Source organism: Halichoerus grypus, chromosome 8, assembly GCF_964656455.1.
Source record: "Halichoerus grypus chromosome 8, mHalGry1.hap1.1, whole genome shotgun sequence".
In the NCBI taxonomy this organism is placed as follows: domain Eukaryota; kingdom Metazoa; phylum Chordata; class Mammalia; order Carnivora; family Phocidae; genus Halichoerus; species Halichoerus grypus.
This window is the reverse complement of record NC_135719.1, coordinates 65,158,992-65,172,804: the sequence shown is the minus strand read 5'-3', so window position 1 is coordinate 65,172,804 and position 13,813 is coordinate 65,158,992. Positions and strand designations below refer to the sequence as shown.

At 38.7% G+C, this 13,813-nt stretch overlaps 1 protein-coding gene across 9 annotated transcripts in view; it reads left to right on the top strand.

Moving 5' to 3' along the window:
- Nucleotides 1–5,095: 5,095 nt before the first annotated feature.
- Nucleotides 5,096–13,813, top strand: part of SEMA6D (semaphorin 6D) — a 590,398-nt gene continuing 581,680 nt past the window's right edge. For 3 of the 9 annotated variants that reach the window (XM_078079397.1, XM_078079395.1, XM_078079392.1), the window contains exon 1: nucleotides 5,096–5,364. The gene's annotated coding sequence lies outside the window, so the exon portion shown is untranslated. The remainder of the gene's footprint in view (nucleotides 5,365–13,813) is intronic. The other 6 variants (XM_078079398.1, XM_078079396.1, XM_078079399.1 and 3 more) reach the window with 3 other exon arrangements.

Below are 13,813 nucleotides of genomic sequence, written 5' to 3'. Positions count from 1 at the left end.
ACAGAACCCTAGTTGTATTCAAGCAGCAGTGTGTCCTGTTAACAGTGACATTTCCCAGCTTCTCCTTGCACCCAGAACAGGTGAAAATCATTGCAGAGAGCTTTGGAAAGGTCTTTCAAGAAGGTTGACTCAGCAGTGGGGCTCACTTTCTACCCTTCTACCCTTTAACCTTTCCCCTCTATTTCTAGCATAGAGACAAGTGATTACTGGAGTCCTAACAGCCATCATCAGTCAAGAGGCAGTTCTGGGAATTTGGAGCTTGCATCCCTCACGACTGTGGGGTTACCACATTGGCTGTGGCCTGCTGACCTCCACTCTGATAGGGAGAGACAAATAAAAATCACTTTTTTGGGGTAAAGGGGAGGTCTCTGTCAAATTTAAATAAAATAATATAAGTACAGTAAAAGAAATACAGTGAAAAGTCTTGGAAGGAAGATAGGGGATTTTTACTGAACAAAGCAGAATGAATGAAACATTTTCCATTGATCAGGAGATGTTACTTTTCTGTAGGCAGTGTCTCTCCCAGTTGAATTTTTTGATGAAAAAGGTTAGGCATCAAACATTTCCTGCAGAGCAGTTCTCAAAGCTGAGCCAGAATCAAAGACCCAGTGGTGTTACCTGTTACTACTTATTAATTATTACTATTAGGACTAACCTCTTAAAATCCTATAGCACTTTATCAATTTCACAGTACTTTCATATAAATTACCTGATATCCATTTGTCCATTGATTTGGCTAATATACTTTGAGCACTTAATATGTGCACATTATTATAGGAGCCATGTCTGGGGAATAAAGCATTGTACGGATTGATAGTATCAGGTAAGGCCCCAAAAATAGTTACCATTTATTGATTGATTAAACTATAGAAGGCTCTATGTGAAACATCTTACAGATATTTTCTCATTTAATTTCATAACAACTTTATGTGGTGATTATTGTTAGCTATCCCTCTGTTTTCACTTGAGAATCTTTAAAAGAGATTAAAATCTGCCAAGTTCACTCAACTAGAAAGCAAAAGTACTGGTATCCAAATCTGACTCTTATGTCTCCAGATAATTTTAATTCAAAGTGGAGAATGTTAGATGTCTAAAAAAGATATAAATACAAGTGAGATACAAAGTATGTAGAATACAGATTTGTGTTCTGTTTCTTCTTCAGAAGAAACTAAGTTGCAAATAACTTAGTGATTTACCTGACTTGCTTTATTTGTCCTGCTCATGTTTCTAATACAGGCCACACCAATGATCCTTTCTGCCCCCAGCCCACCCACTATACATCTTGCTGCCAGAGATCATAGGGGAAAGGGTGGAAAAAGAGCAAAGAATATTTGCTTACTGCTGGCCAGAGTTATTGTACTAAATCCAAAGGCCTGTGAGTGATGGAAAGTAGTTCAAAAGGAAAAAAAAAAAACAAAAAAACAAGTCTTCATTTTAATCCAATCTACTATTTGTATGATAAATAGTAGCATGCCTAACACTGTGTCACCTAATGGGAAATCCCCTAATGGTGGACTAGATTTATGCTCTATGACCAAACCTTAGAAGACTCACATCATTTTCCTGCTTCTTCTATGTGAAACAAGGCTTCAGAACTTAGGCCAGCAGTGAGGGGTTATATATATATTTTTTAGCCTTGCTTTAAGTGAACATAAATTAATCCTAGTGAAAACTGAGGGGGAAGGTGGAGGTTCTGGGGAAGGGAGAAGAATGGGAAAATGCAAAATAGAATTGTCAGATTGGGCAAATAAAAATATAGAGCACCCAGTTAAATTTGAATTTTGGATAAACAATAAATAACTTTTTAGTATAAGCATGTCCCCAAATCCCAAATAATGCATGGCTAACAACAGCTTTCAAAATAGAGATGATTTGTGGTCCCAAATATTGCATGGCATGTGGACTTATGCTAAAAAATTACTAGTTGTTTATCTGTAATTCAAGTTTAATTGGGTGTCCTGTATTTTATCTGGTAGGTAGGCCTAGTCAAAAAAAAAAAAAAGAGAAGAAAAATTTAGCAAATTTATCAAAGTTCTTAACACATTTTTTGTTTGTTTCTTTGTTCTGAGATTCCAAATATAGCAAAACTTGAGAAAATTCCAAAAAGTGTTACAAAGTTTATGGAGTGTTTATATCTTTTTTTCATTTTACAAATTAACACTTCTAACTCAATGAGGATATATTTTTACCGTTCACTACATAATGATAGCATATATATTTTAATATTAAACTATCATATACTTTAGGTAGTGTGGTCAAATAGTGGGAAACAAATTTAAAAGTTCCAGTTTACTTTAAATTGTATAAGTGTATCCCAGTTATTTTATGTATTTATTATTTGGAGGTAATGACAAAGTCTAAATTGCAGGGCTTTTATATAGTATTATGCTGGGGGTCAAATGCCCCCCTCTTTCTCTCTTAATTGATTGTCTCTGTCAGCCACAGAAGAGGGGACTGAGCAACTGCTTGGGACATCTATTTCAACACTAGGTACAGAAAGTCATCTTCTAGATTTGGGGACTGTAGTAGTTTCCTTTGGCTGCTATAACAAATTGCCACAAACTTGGTGGTTTTAAAACAACATACATTTATTTCCCTACATTTCTGGAGGCCAGAAGTCCAAAATCACTTTTCCTGGATCAAAATCAACATGTAGGTAGGACCGTGCTCTCTTAGGAGGCTCTTGGAGAGAATCCCTCTCTTGCCTCCTCCAGCTTCTGGTGGCATTCCCTGGCTTGTGGCTGCATCATGCCAATCTTTGCTTTTGTGATCATGTTGCCTTCTCTTCTGAGTGTCAAATTTCCCGCTGCTTCTTATAAGGACATGGCAATTGCATTTAGGATGAGGATAATCTCCCCACCTCAAGATCCTTAATTAATCACATCAGCGAAGTCCATACTTTTGCCACATAAGGAACACTGGAGGATTCAGGGATTAATACATGAATGTCTTTTGGGAACCATTATTCAGCCTGCCACAGGGACTGAGGGGTTGCCTTACACAGAGCAGGGTCCCTGAAGAACACAAATTGGCTTAGGTGGGCTTAGCCAGGAGTCAGTTTAGCTGGGGATGTCATTCACTGATTGTGAGGAAAGATCTGGAATTCAACCTTGAAGTCTTGGTTATCTCACACACACACCTGAAGTCATGAGCCTGGATTGTATTCCCCTCATATTTCAAATACATGTCAGAGGCAGAGTCCATGATCCCACTAAAGAAAACAGTTCTAGTGGTGTTGGGGCCAATCATATGTCCTTGATAACCTGAAGTTCTGCCCATTTCATGACTTTTGGTCTCTTTTTTCTGCTATTAAGCTAAGTGTAGAGGAATAAATATGCATTATTTAGAAGTATTTGTTAACGTCTCTTAGGTACAAGGAATCACTGAAGGTGGAGAGAGAGCAGCCCCTGGGGCGGATTGTCAGGAATCCAGCCCCTGTTCCACTAATTACTGGCTACGTGACCCCCCCCCCGCCCCTTGTGCATGTTGCCCATGTATAAAATAGTCTCTACTTTTTAAAGTTGTTGGGGATTAAATGAACTAATATATGTGCAAAGTGCTCAGAGTAATGACTGGCTTTTAGATGATGTTTCTAACTTACTGTTAGCTGCTCTTTATTTCAGTGGAGGAACCAAAGAAATAAATCCCTGTGTAAGACACAGGATAGCTGAGGCAAGATATATGAAAAACAAAACAAAACAAAACAAAACAAAACAAAACAAAAAAACAAAGCAACTTTTTTTTTGGTAAGAATTAAGACAATAAGTGCTTATAAGAGGTCTGAGTTTAGAGAAGTTTTTGTTTTTGCTGTTTGTTTTTAGAGCTCTGACTTAAGAGGCTCAGGAGTTACAGGATAGAACAATGGAAGGGAAAAATCCTACTTTGGAAAAGGCTGGTTGGGCAGTCTCTTCCATGGAGCTAGCAGGTAGCTTTAGCATGTGGCATTGGGCAGTCAGGGCAGGATGATAGTGTGGTAAGAATGCCAACCCCATGCAGCTTGTGCTAGTCTGGAGAAATGTGGAGCCCAGCTCGGATGCTTAGGAGCTTCTAACGTCGTGACATTCAACAAGTTAGAAAAAGTGGGTAAAATGTACAAAGAAGACTTGTTTTAAGGATTACATTAAACAATGTATGAGAAATCACCCAGCCAAATGTGAAAAGGTTTTAGTTTTCAACATGACCTATTAGTTGAGCTTCAGACAAGCATGTGATTGAAGGCTTCATTCCTTTAAATAGGATATAAAACCACTAACATTTGCATCATATTTAAAGGGCATTCATTCCCTGAACAGTTTTTTGAGCATATAGTATGTACTGGGAATTACATTAGAAGCTGCTGATAAAGTTAGAGCATAACAAACTTCTGCCTGGAGAAACTTACGGACCAGTAGTAAAGGCAGTCACACGGAGAGAAAATACCACATGGGTGGAAAGAACTATCATGGAAATATGAACGGAGTGCTGAGGGGAGCCCTTAGAAAGGAATCTCTAATTTTGTCTGCAGGAACAGAGAAAAGTGAGTATCAGAATATTTCTATAACAACAGCAAAAAAAAAAAAAAATAGGAGATGGGCTCTCAGTAGAAAATGGCATTAAAAAAAAATTGGATTGGACAAAAGATGGTTTTCCAGAATTTTGCTGAGATTTTTTGCCTATGAAGAAAGCTGAGCTGATAGTCCAGCCCCAAAGGTCAATGAATAGCTGCTAGATGATTACTAAGTGACACTCAGGAATAAATTTTATTAAAAGTGATATGTGACCTATTAAAAATACACATCCTTATATATAATACACAACACCTAAACCATCGCATTAACAAAATCAAAATAATGGGTTCTGCTTACTTAAGTGGCTGGCGGGGGGTGGGGGTGGGGATGTGGTGGGTGACCTAAAGGTCAGTCAGCTGTATGCTACCCCAGGACCTTTCCTCCTCTAGGAGACCTTAGGTTTTCAGAGCAGAGGTGGGGGCTTTGGCAGGGGAAGTTTAGAGCTGAGGGAGCGGCAGAAGCACGTGGGCTGAGGGGGGTGGGAGGACGCAGACGGAGGAGTAACCGGTGGAAGTGTCAAAGAGGAAGGAGTGGAGGGCTGCTGAGGTGAGAGAGTGTGGTCTGTGGGGGAGCAGCCGAACCGCGAGAGGAGGGCAGAGAGACCCACCGGGACAGAGGCGGCAGTGGGGAGCGTGCCTGCGTCGCTCGGTGCCGTGACAGCGAGGAGCGCGCCGCGGGGCCGGGTGGCAAGGGGAGTTTCCGTCCTCGCTCAAGTGGAGCCCAGCTCGGAGCTGCGCCAGCGCCTTCCGCCTGGGCCCGCGGTGCCAGACACCTGCCGAGTCCGAAGCGGGAGTCCGGCTGAGCCTTCGGCCCCCAAGTAAGTCTTGCCTTTCCTCTCCATTTGTCCTCCACGCCCCAGCCTCTTTATCTGCGGAGCTAAAAGCTCCTGTTGGGGGGCTGCGCGCAAAGCGCACCAGGAAGCTCCGGCGGCGTCCAGGGATGCTCCCAGCCTCCGGGAGCGCCCCGGCCGGCGCGGGGACCCGGCCCCGAGGCCCCGCCGCCGCGTTCGCCTGCGCAGCGCAGATGGAGGCGGCGGCAGAGTTGGTGGCACTGCTACTACCCGTCTTTTGTGTCTTGCCCGATCCCGGAGCCGTGCCAGGCCGGGGGGAGGGGGCGGAAGCCACTTTATGGCTCCTGGCCCCACCTCTTGCCCCCACCCCAAATCCTTCGGGATTTCAGTAAGCCGCGGACTCGGGCGTTAAGTGAGTGCCAAACCCCCCAACTGGGCTAGTTACATCCGGGTGGGCAGCCGGTCGGACCGCCACGCCGCCCCCTCTTCTGATTTTCTTTTTAGATACGGCAGCTTTAACTGGTGGGTTCTGGGAGCAAGGTTTACTGAGTGATTACGGGAGTCTAGGTGTAGGGAACGACTTACCTTCCCGTCTTTCTCGGGTTCTGGAGGGGAAAGGATGGGGGCACCGGGCGCCCCGAAGCCAGGAGCGTCCCGCGCTAGCGGGCTTGCGCACGGCCGGCGAGCAGGCGTTCGCTGGGTGGGTCCCTCCTCTGGCTCATTGTTCGCGGTGACTGTTCTTGGGGACGGGCTGAGCGACACAGACACTGCTCACGGGGCCGTAAATAAAAGTGACGACCTGGAGGAGTGAGGTCAAGGCTGCTTGGAGAAAAGGGCTTACCCAGTTTGGAAACGGACTTCTCTGAGCTGGGAGGGCAGTAGTAGTCGACACCGAAAACCGCTCCTAAGTGTGAAACTTAGATCTGACTCTAATTCACAGAGACAACCTAGTGAATGAAACCCTCGGAAACAGGGCGCGTATTTCCCCATAGAAATTGTTTTCCGAGTAAGGAAGATGGAGTTTTAAGTGTTATTGGCAACTGGCTGCTTTCTCTTGCTAGCTAGCACCTGTTTCTCTTAAAGGTTCCTGGGTGGGGTTTATTTTTTCGCCCCCTCCCCCTCTGTTTTTGAATGTGTATTTGTTCTATTTGTGTTTTCAGCGAGTTGAATTGCAGGGTTCCGCGGGGGAAAATCCGGTTTTAAAAACAAAGTGCAATTTCCACTCTACAAACGGCCGAGCACTAGTATACACATTCATTGCTCTCCCGTCCTAGCCGCATGCTAACATTCATGGAGGCAGACATGTGTACCTGGAGTCAAAGAGAGACGGTTATCCATAGTTGGAGATGTCAAAACAGCTAGTGCTTGTTCATTTTGTTGGAGAGGAGGACACTCTTTGAGTTTTCCCGTTTTTCTAAATTACAGCGATATCACCTGTTCATGATGTCTATTCTTTAGCCCACTACAAAGGAGGTGCATTTTCCTGAGAAGGATATTCCTTCTTTCTCTAAGGTCCCTGGCTACTAATCAGAGTAAGCTCTTGACAAGAGGGATTTTTAAAATTTATATATATATATATATATATATATATATATATATATATATATATATATATATTTGTAGCTGGTTGTAAATCCCAGTGGCTACTAACACAGCCAACTGCCCTGGTTATATTTTACTCTGACTTCCCTGATGGACCTGCTAAGTGCATCAGTCCGCTGAAGCCTGGAGTTCGAGCCCCCAGGAGAAATAATAGGAACACCTCTTTCTGACCACAGTCTGATTCCACAGGGAAGACCATGAGGAGTGAGGGTGTTGTTAATAGGGTATGGAAAACCGTGTGATTTATCCTAAGGAAGGAAGAGAGAGTTAGGTAGAAGATAAATAAAAATGGAAACCTGAGTAGGCATCCAACATACTCAGTTCCATAAATATACATGTGGAAAGTATATTGTGTTCTCTCTCTCTCTCCCCCCTGCCCCTTACCACTCTTAATATTCATTCCTTAATCTTTTCCTTTGCAGTATTTGAGCCTCTTGTTTGTTTGTTTGTTTTGGCTTTGAAAAAAAACTTTTATATTTTCAATCTATTAATATTTTTACATTTTCAAGATCAATAGTGCTTATTGAGTGCATAGGATTAGGATTATCTTTTAAGCTATTCTTTTGTTTGTCTACTTGCATACCATGTCCAGTTTAGTATGAGACCACATGAACAATTAATCAACCAGGTTCTAATGAAGATTAAGACGTGGAAGGTATCCACAGCTATGTATAAACTGTAAACTCATTTAATCACCTTCCCACATGACCAGTTTTATCTAGTTGCTTGTTCATCTTCTGAAATCTCCTGACTCCAAATTCTTACCCAGATTGATTGCTGCACTAAATCTTGATTGTACAAAAAACAGAACTTAATTATTTTGGCCTCATTTATCAGTCAGCAATGTTTAGTGTTGCCAATTTAATTATATCATTGAAATATGCATGACTTTAAAGTATGTTGAAAAAGGTCCTTTTAAACGTGTTTCTTCAAAAAAAAAAAAAGTCCTTGTGAAGCCATAATTTCACTGCTGTGAGGCCCCCTAGCCATTTGTGTTTATTGAGTTTACTCTTCCACATGAAGAAAGAACCATTGTTTTGTTGTCTAGGAGCTGAAGGAAGATGGAAAGTGAGAAAAGAAATCAAGCACTTTAAAATGCTATTATTTTCTCTACTTGGGAAAAATATATTTTTTTAAGTGAACAGTGATTATTTTCTTAAAGATCTACTGAAACCTTACTGAAGGATACTGAGGAAAAGACATTTTCACGATAGAAATGCTAGCTGTTACTCAATACTCACAGAAGGTTGGTGTATATAAACATATATTTTTGAACCAATCTTATAACACATTTTCTTCTTTCTATAGAATTATGGAATGTTATTGAATCATTGTTATTAAAATATTGAAGTCTTATCAAAATCTATATTTAAATATACTGTCATTTTGAAAGTGCTTTAATTGTAATAGCCTGTTTGTTGAGATTAAAAAGAACATCATTGATGTCATGGTGTGCTTTGCATTTTAAAATAGTAGCTAATGAATTACAAACATTCATTACTCCACAACCACTTGCTGAAATTTCTCAGGACCCCCAAATAGAGAATTATTTGTACTATATACTATCATTCAGACTCTTGCTGAGTTTATGTTGATCCTCTTTTCTTCTTCACAATTAATTTCCTTTTAAAGTAATACTCTGTTGACTCTGAATCTTTTATTTTTATCTTATGTCATAAATTTATGTGTAAATATCTTCAACATTGTCTGTAAGGGACTTCCTGTTGGAAACATGTAGGGATTAGTGGGGGGGAAGAGTAAAGAGAGAGAGAACAACTTTTATTAAACCTGGAAAGAGTCAGAGCTTAACACAAGAAGAGAAGGGCAGGTTTCATTAAATAAATTCATTGAAGAATACTTCTTTGACCTTTAAAAGTCCAAGCTGTGTGGCACATAATATATATTTGAATAATTCAGGCACTAATCTTCACATATCATAAGGCAAAGTAATAGAGTATCATAGTGCTTTGCTTTGTTACATTTGAATGGTGACTTTGATTCTATTAATTTTTCTTTGTATTAAGTAATGAAAACTACCCACTCTTTTCTTTTTTTCTTTCTGTTTTTGTGCCATGTATGGGGTGTGTGTGGGAGGCTGGAGGGGAGGGAATGCTATTCTATTTATGTAAAAATGAAAATTGTCAATGTTTATTTTGGAGACAGTTTGTTTAAAAAGTTCAGTTTGCTCTTACAAGTTTAGAACTTACTAAATATTTAATAAAGAAGATGAAGCTTGACACTCAATTTTTATAACTAGATGTGACCATAAACAAATTGGTTAAGTGATTCAAATAAGTGCATTTAAATCGTAAATTTAGTTTTCCTTCCCATAAACTAATATGAAGAAAAAGTATTGAATAAGATATTTTTAGTAGCCAATATTTGTTTAGACTTTTTTAAAAATAAAGATTAACGTAATTGAGTGATAAAAATGTAGAAATTTATGAAGTGAAGATATAGAGCAATGCAAATTGATTGTGTATACTTTTTATATATAGCTTATTTATGAAAAATTATTATTTTTAATCTCAAGAATAATGTGTATTTCTTAACTGATCATATTTTCTCTTTTGCTTTGGCCACTAGAAGGCTCAGAGCCAATCCGAGTCTAATTTATTGATCATATAAAGCTCTGTGGAATGCATGCGTGTATATGTTATATTTCTCAGTGACTTTACCTTATTCTATTTACGTATGTATTTTATTGAAATGTCTATTTTTTTATTGTGTGGGGAGACAGACCATCAAAATGAATAGGAATAAGTGTTTAGAAATGCAATCAAATCTAAAAATAGTTATTAAGCAAATGCTGAGGACCCTATCCAAACTTAGCATGACTTCTGATCTAAAGATACTTATATTCTGTCAGGAATGAGAAGCCATAAACACATAACGAATTAGCTAATAATGAGTCAACATATATTTGCACATCTGTTGCATTAAATTAGAAACCCAGACCTTATCTTTAATGATGCTCAGCTTCCACTTTCTGGAAAAACACTATTAATAGTACCAACCGGTAAAGCAAAGTAACCAAATCTTTTCATTAGAAAGAATTCCCCTCTGGGTATACTAAACTCCAAAAAGTCTGAGGATGTGAGAATAAAAATAAGTGTTGGAAAGATCATTGTGATTCTTTGGTAGTGGAGATTTTCAGACATTTCTCTTCTCTTTCTCTCTTCCCCTCTTCCTTCTGTCTCAAATTGGCTTTTCTGCTTGCTACCTAATCAGCCAGTGGCTGGGCCTGACTGACAGGTATGGCAATTCTGATGGCAAGCTCACTCCACCAGGCTGTCAGCTTATGAAATTTCTGGATATGTAAATACAGTATTTTTTCTAAGTACTGTACTTAAATACAGTAGTTAAATATAAGCACCCACTGGTTGTTTCCCTTTGTACTTGAATCAACAACCATTTTAAGCTTTTAGAAGGGACCACCCACAAAACTGTTCTTTTTGACTGTTGAAAAACTCAGGGAGAGAAAATAAAAAGTAAAAACTTGAAAAAAAAAAGTAAAAACTTGAAAAAAATTAGAACTAAATTATTCACCCAGGGTAACATGTTTATGGCTAAGGTCACAGACTCTGAATTAAACTTCCAAATCTGACTAGCTACCTCTGGGTATAAATCTGATTCTCATCTTCTCTGTCTCCCACATAGACACCATTTTTTCCCAGACATCTCAATTATGGTTAATGTTAAAAATAATTTAAAGTCTAAAACACAGATATATTGTCCTGAACTGAAGCAAACTCTCAAATAGACAATGATAAATATTGATGATTTAAACGTAGCCTTTTAAGAAGCACACTGGATACAATGAAAATCTGTGTATTGGTACATTTACTGTGCTTCCAATTATGATATAAATAGTGAATAAAGCTTTAAAATTTTCATTAATGTTTCACAGACATGCAAATTAGCTACTGACATCTAAGGTGCATGCCATGTGATGATTCTTAATTGGCAAGTGAACCTCAGAGGGTTATGTATAGATTACATTGCAACAAAGTACTGGAGTAAATTCTCATTGTGCAGCTCAATTCAAATTGATGTTTTAGCTTTGATTCTCTTCACTTTTTTTTCGTATGCCTCTTGATCTCTAAAGCCTCTCAGAAATAAGCTACCTAAGGTGCTAAATATGTAATTAATAACATTTGGGTAGAGAATTTGTCTTCAAATTATCCCTAAGAGATTTGGAGACCAGTTAAGTATTCCTCACCAGCTTGTTCAGGTATGAATAACTCTTGGGGCTTTGAATTTGAACTCAGAGATTTGGTAACATCCATCCAAAGCACATAGGATAAATGTTCACATAGAAAAATGTGAGGAAGAAACTTGAACATTTATCAAATGAATTAATTTTTAAGAATAGCTGCCTCTAAAGATCTGAGTTGAAATCCTATTTTATTCTCTAATGGCTATTGAAGTTTCTCTAGAATGCAGTGAGAGAATTATAATGTAACTGCAATTCTCATACTATGGTATTAGGTCAGAATTTGGCCTTTCCTTTCTTTATGCCATGTCTATATCTGCCTAATGGTAGAATAACCAAATAAAAATGCAAAAGTAAATACTTCATTTATTCTGCACATTTTTGTTCAGTATGTATTTTGTACATGGTATCAGGAAGAAGAGATATGCTGTAAATTTCTGCCTACAAAGATATAGCTTATTAGAGAATTTTCCAATTTATTAACTGTTGGATATTTTCTTCGTGCTATACTCAACTTGATATGTCCCAATTTCTCTACCAAATTGGTAAAATGCCTATCTTTGCCTAAAGGTTTACTTAAAGATTTATTTATCTATTGGGTGGCGGAGCATATGCCAGTGGGGGGAGGGGCAAAGGGAGAGAGAGAATCCCAAGAAGACTCCTCGCTGAGTGTAGAGCTGATGTGGGGCTTGATCTCACGACCCTGAGATCATGAACTGAGCTGAAACCAAGAGTTTGGTGCCCAAGTGACTGAACCACCTAGGTGCCTCTAAAGATTTATTTAAAAGACACTTTCTGTTTGAAGGAATCCCATAGTTGGATTTGAACTTGACTTTTTTGGTAAGAGTGCATATGTGTGTGTGTGTGTGTGTGTGTTACAACAATATTGTAAGAATGAAAATGTTTAGAAAAATCTAAATATAGTATTTATTAAAATAATTTTTATTCTAAAACTAAAGACAGAAAATAAATGTTGGATTCAAGCTACATGTGGAAGTAAATACGTTTCTCATTTTGAACACTTTTGACTAGTAACTGAGTAATTTGTTCTGGGGCCTGTTTTATTTTTTAATTGACAAATGTACTAGTCATGTATAGCATGGTATGGGTATGGTCAAGGCAACTTGATTTCTTGCCAATGAAGGGTCATCAGGAAATGTAACCCTTAATTAGGAAAAATACACTTTCATTAATAAACATTGAATAAGGACTTATTGTGTATGAGGTAAATATGCATTAATGGTAAATGGGTTCTTGAAGTTATCAGATTCTCTTACTGTGTTAGCTTATTCCATTCACTCTTCTAGAGGACTATATCATACTTTGTCTTCTCTCCTTAAACACTCAGTACCTCTGTCTACACCTTCACTCTTAGATGAAGGCCTTGCTTCCTATTCACTGATGTAAGTGAGACAATAAAAAAAGAATTTTTGCAGACACCCACTGCCACATTTATCCACCTACCAGTATTTTCTCCCACATAATCTGCCTTCTTACAGGTTCTCTCCCACAGCACTGATGATATTTCAATTGTTATATTTTAGTGGAATACAAGGTAGAAATATGTAAATGTAATTTGTTAGGACATAAAAATATTCCATTAGACCTAAAACTTATATTTTTAGTTGTTTAGCATTGGGAAATAATCAGGGTTGCAGTCAAAGATGAATATAAAGTATGTTACCTGGAATAGTGAAAAATTAGAAGCAATACAACTTCCGAAAGATAGAATAAAACAATAAAGTATAGCACATTTTTATAATAGAAAGTTAAGCATTATTTAAAACTAATTTTTTCAAAAAATAATTACTGACAAGGTAAAAGTTGATATAGTGAAGAGAAATGAAGAGAAAACAATCCTAAACTGTACATAGTACATCATACAATTTTATATATGTACATAGAAAAGACCAGGAAAGTTAGTGAACCATGTTAAAAGGTTGTTCCAAAGGGCATTGAGATGAAATGTGTGCTGTATAGCAAATCCTTTGAATATATTAGCTTGAAAGAGAAAACTTCTTGATGGGAAGATCCTGGTAGCATAGAAAATGTACATTGAATAAACGGGAGTAAAAGCCATTTGTGCAATGTGATTCAATTGTTCTTGAAACATCTCTCCCTACCAGGCATTCTCCCTGCCTGCCGCATTCAATCCACCAAGACCCATAGAATTTACTGCTAAAATATATCACAAATCCATTTTTTTAAAAAGATTTTATTTATTTATTAGAGAGAGACAGCGAGAGAGGGAATACAAGCAGAGGGATAGGGAGAAGCAGGCTCCCCAATGAGCAGGGAGCCTGATGTGGGGCTCGTTCCCAGGACCCTGGGATCATGACCTGAGCCGGAGGCAGATGCTAATGACTGAGCCACACAGGCACCCCAAAATATCCATTTAATTTTTACCATCTCTACTGCCGTCCTTCCAGAGTAAGACCCCATTATGTCAGCCTGGATCATTGCCTTAGCTTCTAGCAGGTTCTTCCCACTTTTGCTCTGGCAGAAGTGATAACATGAGAGGCTATATTGCATAGTGTTTGAAGCATGGATCCCATGGATGGGTGGCCTGATTATAAATCCCAGCCCTGCTACTTATTGGCTGTGAGACTGGGGTGCGGGAGGGGCAAGTGACTTGACTTCTCTTCACTTCCGTTTTCC